Source organism: Petromyzon marinus, chromosome 83 (assembly GCF_048934315.1).
Source record: "Petromyzon marinus isolate PM22_M1 ecotype Great Lakes invasive population chromosome 83, UKy_Petmar_22M1.pri1.0, whole genome shotgun sequence".
In the NCBI taxonomy this organism is placed as follows: Eukaryota; Metazoa; Chordata; class Hyperoartia; order Petromyzontiformes; family Petromyzontidae; genus Petromyzon; species Petromyzon marinus.
The window spans coordinates 4319989-4335175 of record NC_133748.1 but is presented as its reverse complement, the minus strand read 5'-3'; the positions used below and the strand labels follow the sequence as shown (position 1 = coordinate 4335175).

Genomic DNA, 15187 nt, shown 5'->3' with positions numbered 1-15187 from the left:
AATACGGGAAGCCCAGCTTCACAAAGCATCTCCTCTCAATAAATTAATGAGATCGTTCATTGATAATATGGGGCATCATGCAGACTCAGTAAAACAATACTCACTGCATTGGCTACAAATCTATTTAGATAACCTGTCTGCAGGTAGCATATCACAACTTCATCAGGAGTATCACCAGGCTCCGAAAGGAATACTTGAGTCCAGGAGAACAGTTATTGGCAGTAGGTTACTGTCTATACAACAAGCAGAGCTGGAACGAATATCAGAAAAACATGAGGCATCCTCTTTTGGAATCCATCACCTTTTCAGGGAAGTTGGGCAGATCTTTGAAGCGTCACAGACACCGCGCACAGCTGACAAGCCCTCGGCTGCTTTGCCAGGCATCGCAGCAGATTTGATGCTCTCTGGGATCCCTCTTGAACTAATGGACGGTGATGCCTCACATGTCCACATCACTTGGAATTGCTCAGTTTTGGACGAAGTTATTGAAAAAATTGGGAACAAAAAACTCTTTGTCCTCTCCATACTGGGCATACAGAGCAGTGGCAAGTCCACGCTGCTGAATGCAATGTTCGGTCTCCAGTTCTCTGTGGGTGCTGGGAGATGCACCCGAGGGGTCCACATGCAGTTGTTGAAGGTGGACGAAGAGTTCAGCAAAGAGCTGGGATATGACTTTGTGTTGATAGTCGACACAGAATGGCTCTGTGCCCCAGAGCTATCAAATGCGACACCCACTCTTGACAATGAACTGGCTACATTTGTGATCGGCCTTGCAAACATGACCGTGATCAATACTTTTGGAGTGAATCCCTCTGAGATGCACAACATAATACAGATCGCTGTGCAGGCATTTCTGAAAATGAAGCAGTTGAAGTTGTCACCAAGCTGTGTGTTTGTCCATCAAAACGTCGGGGATGTGACTGTAAAATAAAATGTCATGGATGGAAGGAGACTCTTCCAGGATATGTTAGACGAGATGACTCGCACGGCTGCAGAACAGGAGCAGTACAAAACTATATCATTTAACGAGGTGATTGGGTTCGACGTGAACTCTCAGATCCATTTCTTTTCTCACTTTTGAGAAGACGATCCTCCAATGGCTCCGTCAAATCCAAGCTACTTTCAACATGTAAAAAAAAACCTTAAAGACAGCATCATAAAGACAAAAAATCAGGTTTTAAAAATATCAGAATTGAAAAATCGTATCCAAAATTTGTGGAATGCATTGCTTCCAGAAGACTTTGTGTTTAGCTTCAATAACTCCCACGAGATTGCAGTTTACAGCAAACTTGAAGACATGTATAGGAAATGGACTTGGAGCCTTAGGAGTCATCTTATTCAAGAGGAGAATAGGATATAATATTACTAATAACAGGACAGACGTAAATTTCGATTTAAAGCTTTCGTGACTGCAAGGATTCATCTTCTTTGGTTCTTTCAGTAAAGTCACGTAGAATGAGAATATAATAATAAAATAAAATGAGACGATAAAATAAACACGACGTTTCGGCCACAACACAAGTAGCCTTCATCAGGTGAAAGAACAGAACTGTAGGGACGACAGTGCTCCAATGAACGTTGGTAAGATGCGTAGCGTCTTTTTAAGCTCGGTGAGAGGCGTGAAACCTGTTGACAAAGGAGTTTAAGTATCAAAGCAGGAGAATTTAGCATTGAAATAGCTGAGGGATTATCTTGTGACAGAAATAGCTATGATAAAGTCAGAGTTTATCTATCAACAGAGGCATTTAGTATATGGACGCTAAAGGCCTCCAACCACCCAACTTTCATACAGTAAACCGATGTGAAAAGAACTAAGTCTATATTACATAATATAATAAATGTACTTAATATATTCTTCAATAAGCTCGGCTATTAATCACAAAGCAACTGGGTATACAATACACTATATAATGAGTGTCTTTTAAGCTCGGTGAGAGGCATGAAATGTCTTGACAAAGGAGTTTAAGTATCAAAGTAGGAGAATTTAGCATTGAAATAGCTGAGGGATTAGCTTGTGACAGAATGAGCTATGTTAAAGTAAAAGTTTACCTATCAACAGAGGCATTTAGTATATGGACGCTAAAGGCTTCCAACTACCAACTATCATAAAGTAAACCGATATGAAAAAAACTAAGTCTATATTACATCAATATAATAAATGTACTTAATATATTCTTCAATAAGCTGGGCTATTAATCACAAAGCAAATGGGTATACACTAAACTATATAATGAGTGTCTTTTAAGCTCGTTGAGAGGCATGAAACGTCTTGACAAAAGAGTTTACGTATCAAAGCAGGATAATTTAGCATTGAAATAGGTCCGGTTCAATACAGTACACAATATTCGTGATCTGATCCCATCCGTGAAGGATGTCATTCCTGACTTACAGTACCCGGGGGTTTACAAATTGAATTGTACCTGCGGCGATTGCTATATCGGGGAGACTAAGGGACATGTCTCTAACCGAATTCGCGAGCACAAATCAGATTTGAAACACGGCAGAACGAATTATTATGCCGTAGCTGATCACTGTGTAGTGGAGTAGATAATGCGCATAGGAATTGGCCATTTACAGTACATACAGACAGACAAGGAGAACGGGTCACACGAGGTCGAACAGGTGGTCGAGTCGCGAGTGGCGTAAACAAACCCAAGTAATTAAGGGAGTCGTGGCACGAGGGCTGTGATTGGTCGAGAGGCTGTTAGCGTTAAGTGGTGGCGTCTGAATGTCTGATGAAGGGGACAAATGCGGGCTGGTGGGAAACGGCCAGCGAGCCACGTGGCAATTAATTAAGGCTAATGCGAGAGGGAATAAAACGCGAGGTGGTTTGAACGGAGGGGAGTTGCTGTTGGAGAGTTGCTGCTGGGGAGTTGTTGCTGGAGAGTCGTTGCTGGGCAGTTGTTGGCGAGAGGTGAAGAGATACGAAGAAGACAGCTGGAAATGTTATGGAAGAATAGATAGAGAGCCGGACCCCAAAGACAGTAAATAGCGATAGGGAGAGTCAGCGTTAGCGGAGATAGAGTCACTGTGTGTGAATAGATGGAAGTCACTGCGTGTGAAGAGATAGCGGCGATACTGTGTGTGAGGAGATAGAAGACGAACCACTGTGTGTGGAAGAGATAGAAGACGAACCACTGTGTGTGGAAGGGAAGATACTGTGTGTGAAGAGATCGGCGAAGAAACACTGTGTGTGGAAGGGGATGCACGGACGATGCTGAAGTAAATCGGAGTGTCCGAGTTGGCGGAGCACGGAGAGAATTACTGTGTGTACGGAATGATGGAATAAAAGTGACGGCGAAAAAAGGGACGGTTGTCGTCCGAGTGAATTCACGGCGCTACAACTGTTACAACGCTGTGGGTGATCACGATATAATTTTCTCCGATACCAAGGTTCTTTGAAAACCCACGGGTTTTTATCAGAGAATTGTTCACGAGGCAATTCAGATTTACAAACACAGACACAATTTCAACCGAGAAGATGGTTTCAAATTAAGCAACCATTGGAAAGATATTCTAAATCGAACCAAACAGTAAACTAATTTTCAATGGTACAGTATATATTTTTTTTGAAGTAGTGGTACCCCAAACTTTCGCAGCTCTTAAAATTCCCTTTTCACACCATCGAAGTGTATACCCAGTTGCTGTTAATAGCTCAGCTTATTGAAGAAGATATTGAGTACATTTATTATATTGATGTAATTTAGACTTAGTTTTTTACATCGGTTTACTGTATGATAGTTGGGTAGCACAGCCCCTTTGGCGTCCATGTACTAGGTGCCTCTGTGGATGTGTAAACTTTAACTTTAACATAGCTATTTCTGTGACCAGTCACAAGCTAATCCCTCAGCTATTTCAATGCTAAATTCTCCTGTTTGATATGTAAACTCCTTTGTCAAAGTGCCTCACTTCTCTCACCCAGCTTAAAAAGACGCCACGAATCTTAGCAGTGTTCATTGAAGCTCTGTCGTCCCGACAGTTCTGTTCCTTCACCTGAAGAAGGCTACTTGTGTTGTGGCCGAAACGTCGTGATTTTTGTTTTATTTTTTACCTACGTGACTTTACCGAATAAAACCAAAGAGTATGGATCCTTGCAGTCAAGAAAGCTTCAAATCTAGAACCAGTGTAATATTTACGCAACCCATCGGCACTCGCCCACACCCTCATGCAATGTGGGGAAAAATCCCACAGAACCGGTTTGGCCGTTGAAAGGGAGAGGTGTCAGTCGTTTCTCGACGCCTCTCTACACAGCAGCAGCAGCGTTTTGCAATGCGAGGCTCTCTTGAGTGTTGCAGTGCCGTACAACTCCAAAGTACGTGAGGCAACCAAGAACAGAATAAGTCTGAGAGGAGATGGAGCGATGAAATCATCCCGTGTGCAGGTACTGGGAGGATTCTCGCGTCGCAGATACGTGAGAGATGGTTATGGCTCGGGGAAGTCTTCATCCAGCAGTTGATCGCTCATGGCATGTGATGGTTAATGTTACGTCTCATGTTCTTAGCACGACACGTGTTGGAGTGACATGGGGCAGCACGTTTTAACACGTAGTCTTTCGCGACCAATATCATCCATAATAGAGGTTTTTTGGGGTTAGATGGCATACATATATAAATGCGTCGTTAAAACTTGCCACCACCCGACACATCCAACTGGTAAGGTTTGTCACGGAAACAAAACGTGGCCAATTCGTCACTAGTACAGCACACCGGTGTGTTGGAGTACTCAGATTAGATAGTTGTAATTACTGGCGAAACGTTGTACTCGGATTGTAAATGGTGTGCTTGGCTCTCCAACACACCGGTGTGTGGTACTATTGACGAATTGCCTTGTTTACGTGACAACCCTTACAAATTGGCTTGTAATGGGTCAGCACGTTATGGGTCAGCACGTTATTTATTTGGGTATAAGCACATTTCAGGGGTTGAATAAAGGATGCGTGCATATGCATTTTAACTATATATTTTATACTGCTGTGGAGAAGGTGCAGTGGTACAGCAATGGAGAAGATGTAGTGGTACAGCAGTAGAGAATGTGTAGTGTTACAGCAGTAGAGACCGTGTAGTGGTACAGCAGTGGAGAAAGTGTAGTGGCATAGCAGTGGAGAAGGTGTAGTGGTACAGCAGTAGAGAAGGTGTAGTGGTACAACAGTGGAGAAGGTGTAGTGGTACAACAGTGGAGAAGGTGTAGTGGTACAGCAGTAGAGACGGTGTAATGGTACAGCAGTAGAGAAGGTGTGTTGGTACAGCAGTAGAGAAGGTGTACTGGTACAGCAGTAGAGAAGGTGTAGTGGGACAACAGTAGAGAAGGTGTACTGGTACAGCAGTAGAGAAGGTGTAGTGGTACAGCAGTAGAGAAGGTGTAGCGTTACAGCAGTAGAGAAGGTGTAGTGGTACAGCAGTAGAGAAGGTGTAGTGGTACAGCAGTAGAGAAGGTGTAGTGGTACAGCAGTAGAGAAGGTGTAGTGTTACAGCAGTAGAGAAGGTGTAGTGGTACAACAGTAGAGAAGGTGTAGTGTTACAGCAGTAGAGAAGGTGTAGTGTTACAGCAGTAGAGAAGGTGTAGCGTTACAGCAGTAGAGAAGGTGTAGTGGTACAGCAGTAGAGAAGGTGTAGTGGTACAGCAGTAGAGAAGGTGTAGTGTTACAGCAGTAGAGAAGGTGTAGTGTTACAGCAGTAGAGGTGTAGTGGTACAACAGTAGAGAAGGTGTAGTGGTACAGCAGTAGATAAGGTGTAGTGGTACAGCAGTACAGAAGGTGTAGTGGTACAGCAGTAGAGAAGGTGTAGTGGTACAGCAGTAGAGAAGGTGTAGTGATACAGCAGTAGAGAAGGTGTAGTGGTACAGCAGTAGAGAAGGTGTAGTGGTACAGCAGTAGAGAAGGTGTAGTGGTACAGCAGTAGAGAAGGTGTAGTGGTACAGCAGTAGAGAAGGTGTAGTGGTACAGCAGTAGAGAAGGTGTAGTGGTACAGCAGTAGAGAAGGTGTAGTGGTACAGCAGTAGAGAAGGTGTAGTGGTACAGCAGTAGAGAAGGTGTAGTGGTACAGCAGTAGAGAAGGTGTAGTGGTACAGCAGTAGAGAACGTGTAGTGGTACAGCAGTATAGAAGGTGTAGTGGTACAGCAGTATAGAAGGTGTAGTGGTACAGCAGTAGAGAAGGTGTAGTGGTACAGCAGTAGAGAAGGTGTAGTGGTACAGCAGTAGAGAAGGTGTAGTGGTACAGCAGTAGAGAAGGTGTAGTGGTACAGCAGTAGAGAAGGTGTAGTGGTACAGTAGTAGAGAAGGTGTAGTGGTACAGCAGTAGAGAAGGTGAAGTGGTACAGCAGTAGAGAAGGTGTAGTGGTACAGCAGTAGAGAAGGTGTAGTGGTACAGCAGTAGAGAAGGTGTAGTGGTACAGCAGTAGAGAAGGTGTAGTGGTACAGCAGTAGAGAAGGTGTAGTGGTACAGCAGTAGAGAAGGTGTAGTGGTACAGCAGTAGAGAAGGTGTAGTGGTACAGCAGTAGAGAAGGTGTAGTGGTACAGCAGTAGAGAAGGTGTAGTGGTACAGCAGTAGAGAAGGTGTAGTGGTACAGCAATAGAGAAGGTGTAGTGGTACAGCAGTAGAGAACGTGTAGTGGTACAGCAGTATAGAAGGTGTAGTGGTACAGCAGTATAGAAGGTGTAGTGGTACAGCAGTAGAGAAGGTGTAGTGGTACAGCAGTAGAGAAGGTGTAGTGGTACAGCAGTAAAGAAGGTGTAGTGGTACAGCAGTAGAGAAGGTGTAGTGTTACAGCAGTAGAGAAGGTGTAGTAGTACAACTGTAGAGAAGGTGTAGTGTTACAGCAGTAGAGGTGTAGTGGTACAACAGTAGAGAAGGTGTAGTGGTACAGCAGTAGATAAGGTGTAGTGGTACAGCAGTACAGAAGGTGTAGTGGTACAGCAGTAGAGAAGGTGTAGTGGTACAGCAGTAGAGAAGGTGTAGTGATACAGCAGTAGAGAAGGTGTAGTGGTACAGCAGTAGAGAAGGTGTAGTGGTACAGCAGTAGAGAAGGTGTAGTGGTACAGCAGTAGAGAAGGTGTAGTGGTACAGCAGTAGAGAAGGTGTAGTGGTACAGCAGTAGAGAAGGTGTAGTGTTACAGCAGTAGAGAAGGTGTAGTGTTACAGCAGTAGAGAAGGTGTAGTAGTACAACTGTAGAGAAGGTGTAGTGTTACAGCAGTAGAGGTGTAGTGGTACAACAGTAGAGAAGATGTAGTGGTACAGCAGTAGATAAGGTGTAGTGGTACAGCAGTACAGAAGGTGTAGTGGTACAGCAGTAGAGAAGGTGTAGTGGTACAGCAGTAGAGAAGGTGTAGTGATACAGCAGTAGAGAAGGTGTAGTGGTACAGCAGTAGAGAAGGTGTAGTGGTACAGCAGTAGAGAAGGTGTAGTGGTACAGCAGTAGAGAAGGTGTAGTGGTACAGCAGTAGAGAAGGTGTAGTGGTACAGCAGTAGAGAAGGTGTAGTGGTACAGCAGTAGAGAAGGTGTAGTGGTACAGCAGTAGAGAAGGTGTAGTGGTACAGCAGTAGAGAAGGTGTAGTGGTACAGCAGTAGAGAAGGTGTAGTGGTACAGCAGTAGAGAACGTGTAGTGGTACAGCAGTATAGAAGGTGTAGTGGTACAGCAGTATAGAAGGTGTACTGGTACAGCAGTAGAGAAGGTGTAGTGGTACAGCAGTAGAGAAGGTGTAGTGGTACAGCAGTATAGAAGGTGTAGTGGTACAGCAGTAGAGAAGGTGTAGTGGTACAGCAGTAGAGAAGGTGTAGTGGTACAGTAGTAGAGAAGGTGTAGTGGTACAGCAGTAGAGAAGGTGTAGTGGTACAGCAGTAGAGAAGGTGTAGTGGTACAGCAGTAGAGAAGGTGTAGTGGTACAGCAGTAGAGAAGGTGTAGTGGTACAGCAGTAGAGAAGGTGTAGTGGTACAGCAGTAGAGAAGGTGTAGTGGTACAGCAGTAGGGAAGGTGTAGTGGTACAGCAGTAGAGAAGGTGTAGTGGTACAGCAGTAGAGAAGGTGTAGTGGTACAGCAGTAGAGAAGGTGTAGTGGTACAGCAGTAGAGAAGGTGTAGTGGTACAGCAGTAGAGAAGGTGTAGTGGTACAGCAGTAGAGAAGGTGTAGTGGTACAGCAGTAGAGAAGGTGTAGTGGTACAGCAGTAGAGAAGGTGTAGTGGTACAGCAGTAGAGAAGGTGTAGTGGTACAGCAGTAGAGAACGTGTAGTGGTACAGCAGTATAGAAGGTGTAGTGGTACAGCAGTATAGAAGGTGTAGTGGTACAGCAGTAGAGAAGGTGTAGTGGTACAGCAGTAGAGAAGATGTAGTGGTACAGCAGTAGAGAAGGTGTAGTTGTACAGCAGTAGAGAAGGTGTAGTGGTACAGCAGTAGAGAAGGTGTAGTGGTACAGTAGTAGAGAAGGTGTAGTGGTACAGCAGTAGAGAAGGTGTAGTGGTACAGCAGTAGAGAAGGTGTAGTGGTACAGCAGTAGAGAAGGTGTAGTGGTACAGCAGTAGAGAAGGTGTAGTGGTACAGCAGTAGAAAAGGTGTAGTGGTACAGCAGTAGAGAAGGTGTAGTGGTACAGCAGTAGAGAAGGTGTAGTGGTACAGCAGTAGAGAAGGTGTAGTGGTACAGCAGTAGAGAAGGTGTAGTGGTACAGCAGTAGAGAAGGTGTAGTGGTACAGCAGTAGAGAAGGTGTAGCGTTACAGAGCTGGCGGCCACGCTGCTGGGTATGCAGCAGCCTGCAAGTGACTCTGCTCACACTCCTCGCCTCTCTACACCTCGTACCATGTCAGGTTGAATTGAGAATGAACAAAACTGTTCCAGTCTATAGCTTGGATAATATTTGATGCACACTCTATTTTGGTGTATAACTCAAGTTTCCACGTGGGAAAGTTGTTTTTTTGCCGCCACAAGCGTTTTGCTGACAGTTCTCTGATATCTTGGCTAAGTAAATAATTCTATAGAACATTCCTTCGCAGAACAATAGCATGAGGACTACTGTCCAAGGTCCCTTGCCACCAGCAACTCTTATCAACAATTTTACTCAACCACGTAACCGATCACACCTCTGAGGACAACTTCTTTAAGTCTTTGACTCTGCAAGTGAATCAAAATATATAAAGAAAAAGTAAAATAACACTTTCAGCGATCCTGGAAGCCTGCCTAATCAAAAACTCAACTCTACTGCCAGTAACGAGGGCAAATCCCGGAGTCTCTGCAGGACTGGTTTGTATGATTTTGTGTGCTGTTTTTTAGGAATTTCTAGCTTATTTTATTAATTCTCTAAAACACATTAAGGCCCGAATCTCGTCCCACCTCTTGCACACGTGGTGCATCCGTTGTGACAGCCTGACGTCGTCCCTGGTTTTGGATCAGCAGATATCCTGGCACCTGATGTCATAACCCCTATCATACTCCCTCAGATAGTCATCCCAAGACTTGTGCAAACACAGACCCACTTAATTGCCCCCTGTGATGTCTGTCTTCTCATACGAGTTAGCCCCGAGATGTGGTGTTTGTGTGCATGTGTTTAGCCAGTGTGTTTCATTGTGAAACGGCCTTTGTCTCTATCTGGGTGTTAATGTGTTTGTTTGTCCCCTCTCCTATTGAGCCTGGTTTTCTGAGCTAAATTCCCATTCACAATCAACAAGGTGGCAGTTATCTGAACATGGCCTAGGGCCGCCTCCCCACCCCCGCACTAGGTCGACTTGGAATGAATATAAATACCTGGTGAAGTATGTAAATATCGTCACTGCTAAGACAAATGCAGTCAGGCATGGCTCTGGTTTTATCCTTTTAATAAATATAAAAATTTTGGTTGTAGAAAATTGGTATGTTTTGCATTATTTATATTATTGTGAATGATCCTTCGGGTAAATACTCCAATCCGAACTTCCATAATCCATTATAAAATATATATGCTTAACCCAGACATCATGGCAATTATATATGGATAATTGGATGTTGATAAAAACATGCATCCGATCATTAGATTGGCATGTAGTACCACAAATACAAAGGACATGTGTGCATGAGAGTGCAATCCAAAGACATGAGAGTGCAATGCAAAGGACATGTGAGCATGATATATCTAAGACAGAGGCATTGAGAGAGAGACACAGAGTCGGAAATAAACAGCTGACATAGGTAGGTAGGATGGAAACATTACAGTCAGTTAAGACTACCTGGTTAATAACGTCCTTCCAATGATTGCTCAGTTTGTACCCTTCCTCTCAGTTGAAGTTGTGTCTGTGTTTATGTATCTGGATGGCTTCATGAACACATCTCTGAAGGTAGCCGGTAGGTTTGCAGAGTACCTCCATCTTGGATAAATCAATTTTGCGTGAGCCCACAGCGTTAAAACAATGATCGGCAACGACAGTGGTATTGATCCTACCGTGTTTCAGATCTGCCTTGTGTTCACGAATGCGGTCCGAGACATGTCGCTGTATTTCCCCAATTTAACTGCTGCCACAACCAGAACTCAGTTTGTAGAAACCAGGGTATTTCATGTCAGGAATCACATCCTGTACAGATGGGATTAAATCACGGATTTTGTGTACTGTGTTAAAACGAACCTGGATCTTGTGTTTGTTTAAAATTTTGGAAATCTTTTTGGTATCCCCTGCAATGTACGGTAAAGTGATGGTTTTGGTTGGATCCTCATTACGATTTTTCATATGTTGTGGTTGACATTTTCAACGTTTCAACTTTCCAGGCACCAGGGTTTCTTAATTCAGACAGTCGTTAAAACGACAAGGGACATTCTTGTCTCTTTGCACTTTATTTACCCTCTTGTGGGCAGCGGTATCTGGTGTTTTGACATTGGCCCTTCCTTCTGCATCCTGTTGGAGACGCTGATGCCAAACCCCGCCCATAAATTTCTCTCTCAGAAATATTCCTGGGTCACTTCTTGCCCAAGCGTGGGTTATATCCTCTTTGTCCTGCCATTAACGTGTCCCCCCTCTGCTACATGATTTGGGTTAATTCCTGGGAAGCAAAATATTCTACGCCTTTACAAGAACATTCTGGTGCTGTTTGGCTTCGTCATTAGATTTTTTCCGACTTTCAGTATGCAGGGAATGCGTATATATTTACAAGGAGCTATGACACTCAAAATAGACAATATCACTCCTAATATTAAATTTGTGGTCATTGGCAAGAAAACGTGTACACTCCTTTGCAGTTTGCACGTAGATATTTGGTAGCAGAATGTTCGCCTGAACATGGAATTCAGGGGATTGGTGTCTGTTTCAGAGTTACAGCTATGATGCGCATTGTGTTACTTAACTGTGCATCTTAAAATGTTGTGTACATGTGTAGTGAGTCCAACTGAGTCGCAGACGTTGTCTGAGGGAGCAACACTTTTATTAAGCTATCAACACAACATACTCTAGGGTGGTGACCACCCAACTAACCACGCTACGGCGAACCACCTCGATGGGTTCGCAATCCTGGTCCGGACCACAAGCTGGGTCCTGGACCACGTAGCTGGAGGCTTCTTCAAGCTGGACGTGGATCTCCTGTCTCTCCAACAGTAAGAACCCCGAGCCCCTCTCAGGGACCCCCTTATATTGGGCCGGGCTGGGGCTGTCTCTGCCTCTCACCCCACCCACCTTCTCGATCTCTCTCGCCCTTGCCCGAAGGCTCTCGAAAGTTCTACCCGGACCATGTGACCACCCATTGGCCCCCTCCATTAGTGGCCCCCCACCAGTATTATCTGGTCACGTGTTCCCAGGTCAGCCAGAGCATCATGCCCCCAACGTAACCCCAGCCGGGCTGACACTATCGCTCTCTCAGCGGGAGCCCGCACCGCACGCTGTGCATGGTGCCACTGCACTTAACCAGCGTTCACCCACGCCCCCACTATGGCTGGTACTATACCTCACGGCCAGGGTGTACACACAACAATATAACTCCAGCTGTGGCCTTGCAGGCCCGGCACCACACAGTGACATTCCCAGTCACTACACCCCCCCCCCCCCTCCGTAGCACTCAGCCGTCCCGGCTGCCAACTCCCCCTCAATGAAGCAACTGATGAACAAATGTACGCAACATAATGCAACGTGTGCTCCAATAATAACAGAACAACCAAATAAATACCCAAACCCACCTGTACAATTTAAAGACAGAGAGAAAAAATGCAACACCGAACAATAAACCAACAACAACTGTGATGTGCAGAGTCCCCGCAATCAACATCTCCTACCCGCAACGTGTAACAACACTCGTGAGCTCAATGGCGAGCAGGATCAACCAAATACTCGCCATGACTCACGCGAGCACAACAACCTATGACGGCATGGGAGTGTGCAACATGCGGGGATCATGCAACCCGAGTCTTTGAGCAAGTCCACGAATCCGGGCCTCCAGGCGGGTTGGGCCTGTCAGCCCTGAATGGCCCCAGGGGAATGAATAATCGACCAGACGAAACCGGCTCCTCACGAAGAGCAGTAGGCCAGACCGTCGGGTCTTCCATGTCCAGAGCACGCGAGGCCGACATGAGCGGCCGCGTGAGAGGATCAATCGTGCAGTGCCTTAAGAAGCAGAGATTCGTAGGAAAGCGGACGTGCTGGAGGCCGCCGCCGAGGAACCTGACTGGACATGCCCCGGCAAACCGCAGTTGTAGCAGACGAGCTGGCCACTCCTGGACTGGGATGATGAAGACCTCGCCTGTCGCCGGTCGTCCCTCCTCCGATCGTCCGCACCGCGATGGTTGCCACCGCGCCGGTGTAGTGAGCATGCAGGAGCAGGAGCAGGCTTGGCATCTGCACGGGCCTCCGGCTCTGTGGAGGATGTGGTGAACGCCACCAACACCCTGTCACGCCGCAGGGTTTGCTGCGCCTGGATGCACCTGGTGATCCTGAGTGAAGACACCTCATCATCCTCGGCGGGAAGCACAGTATGGAGGTCTTTCGCGACTCCCAGCATCTTCTCGAGGACCGAGGCGTCAAGACCGTCATGGTCCATCTCAGGGAACGCGGCCTTTGCTAGCGCCAAAAGCGCGCTACGGTAGGCGAGATCCGACTCGCCCTGCCCTTTTTGTCTTACAGTGAACTTCTGACGGGTGTTCAACGGGGGCTCAAAAACAGCCGCCATCTAGTCGAATGCCTGCGTGAGGGTGGATCTTTCAGACGGTGGGAGGGCGAGGAATGCTGCCCAGGCATCATCGTCATGGGCGGCCTGCAGCGCTCTCAACACCTCCGCCTCCGTCCATCCCGCCAAGTCGGCATTGGTGAGAAATCGCCTCTCAAACGCCGCCCAGCTGACGCTGGCGGCAACTAATTATTTAATGGAAGGCAGTAGATGGCGGAGAGACGGGATGTCCATCGGCGAGGACGGCTCCGCTTCGAGCTTGGCGGGCACTGCGCTCTGATAAAATGGCTGCCGTGAGCGCGGGCTGCGCCGTCGACGTTCCCACCTTTTGTGAAATGGTGGCCGAGTCGCTCCATCCCGACGACTCCGCCACTCCCTTCTTCGCTGCTGAAGATAGGGGATGCAGCTCGGCAAGGATCGAGGACGCTGTCTGGAGAAGCTCCGCAAAGCTACTAGCGGGAAGTACCCGGCGTTGCCCGGGTGTTAAAAATATTTCAAAACAACTCTTAAAAACGTAACAGCAGTGTGTACTGACTGTGGTGGTACCTGCTATGATGACAGCAGTGCATACTGTGGTGGTACCTGCTATGATTACAGCAGTGCATACTGTAGTGGTATCTGCTATGATTACAGCAGTGCATACTGTGGTGGTACCTGCTATGATTACAGCAGTGCATACTGTGGTGGTATCTGCTATGATTACAGCAGTGCATACTGTGGTGGTACCTGCTATGATTACAGCAGTGCATACTGTGGTGGTACCTGCTTTCACTGCAGCAGTGCTTACTGTGGTGGTACCTGCTTTGAGGTGGCACCTTGGCAGGCTGGGGCTGGGCTGCTACCCCTGACCCCCCCCCCCTCACTCCGAGCCACAATCTCCCCGGCCGCTCTGCAGTAATATCTATGGCCTATAGTGGTAGCATCTAGCGACTGTATAGTAGTAATAACGGCACGCATCGTGGTGGGGGGGACATTTATAGCATTTTTAACGCGAAAGAAAATGTCCCCCTCACTCCCACCGAAGGTGTGCAACTTGGCATGAGCCATCCCCCCCACCAAAGGCACGTGAGTTGGTATGGGCGGGCACGTTATAATAAATAAATAAATAGATGGGAAGCGCACAAAAAACGCACTAAATCGCTACCACTATAGGCCGAAGATATTACTGCAGAGGGGCCAGGGAGATCGTGGCTGGGGGGGGGGGGGGTCGGGTAGCAGCCCAGCCCCAGCCTCCTCGGCCGGCTGGACAATCTAGGCGAGGCCGGAGACTCTGCACGGGACTAAACCTCATCACGCCACTCTGTCAGGTGAGTACTTTGTGCTATCGAGTCAGCATGTACTACTGTAGTGATATCAGGTACCACCACAGTCGGTATGCACTGCTGTTAGATTTTTAAGAGTAGTTTTGACATATTTTTTGGGCCCTGGTATATAAGCTAATCTTACCTATAGAAGGCATTTTTTCTCTGTCTGTCTGTCCCTCTGTCTCTCAGTCCGTCTGTGTACGTGTCCTTGCGAGGGATTTGGCTCTAGGACGGTGGGGTTTACGACGAAAAAATGTTGCCGGGCGGCACGTCCCAAGCCTCATGGTGGGAATAGGCTATTCCTTTTTCCCATCCCTAAACTTTAAAGAAGTTAAAATCGCGTTTTTGTGCGATTTTTATTTATTTACTTAGTTGTGCCGCCCGGCGCGATACAAAGCACACTTTTTCGCATGCGCGAAACGCTGACAAGAGTTGCCCCTGGCAACGCACACAAGCCGTCACTGGAGAGTGGGGGGGATTTCTCATTCGCGTTCAAAATCCCCCAAAAAATGTACACACAACGCTGAGGTAAATTCATCAAAGTGTAACGTTCTCCCCCCCACCACCCCAATGTGTTTGTGTGTGTGTACACACACACACGATGTGTGTGTGTGTACCTCAATGTGTTTGTGCAGGGGTCGGGAACCTTTTTGACTAAGAGAGCCATGAAAGCAAAAAATTTGGAAATTTATTTCAGTGAGAGCCATATAATATATTTAAAAAGTGAATTCAACTAAATGTCAGTATAATAAGCCTCTGAATTTATTCTTTTAAATAATGTT

General features: G+C 46.5%; 1 protein-coding gene and 1 long non-coding RNA gene across 2 annotated transcripts in view; one reads left to right on the top strand and one right to left on the bottom strand.

Moving 5' to 3' along the window:
• Nucleotides 1–15187, bottom strand: part of LOC142907779 (uncharacterized) — a 92221-nt gene that overhangs the window by 34129 nt on the left and 42905 nt on the right. The window lies entirely within an intron of this gene.
• LOC142907778 (uncharacterized) overlaps nucleotides 13754–15187 on the top strand; it is a 36645-nt gene continuing 35211 nt past the window's right edge. The window contains exon 1 of the mRNA XM_076057567.1: nucleotides 13754–14408. The gene's annotated coding sequence lies outside the window, so the exon portion shown is untranslated. The remainder of the gene's footprint in view (nucleotides 14409–15187) is intronic.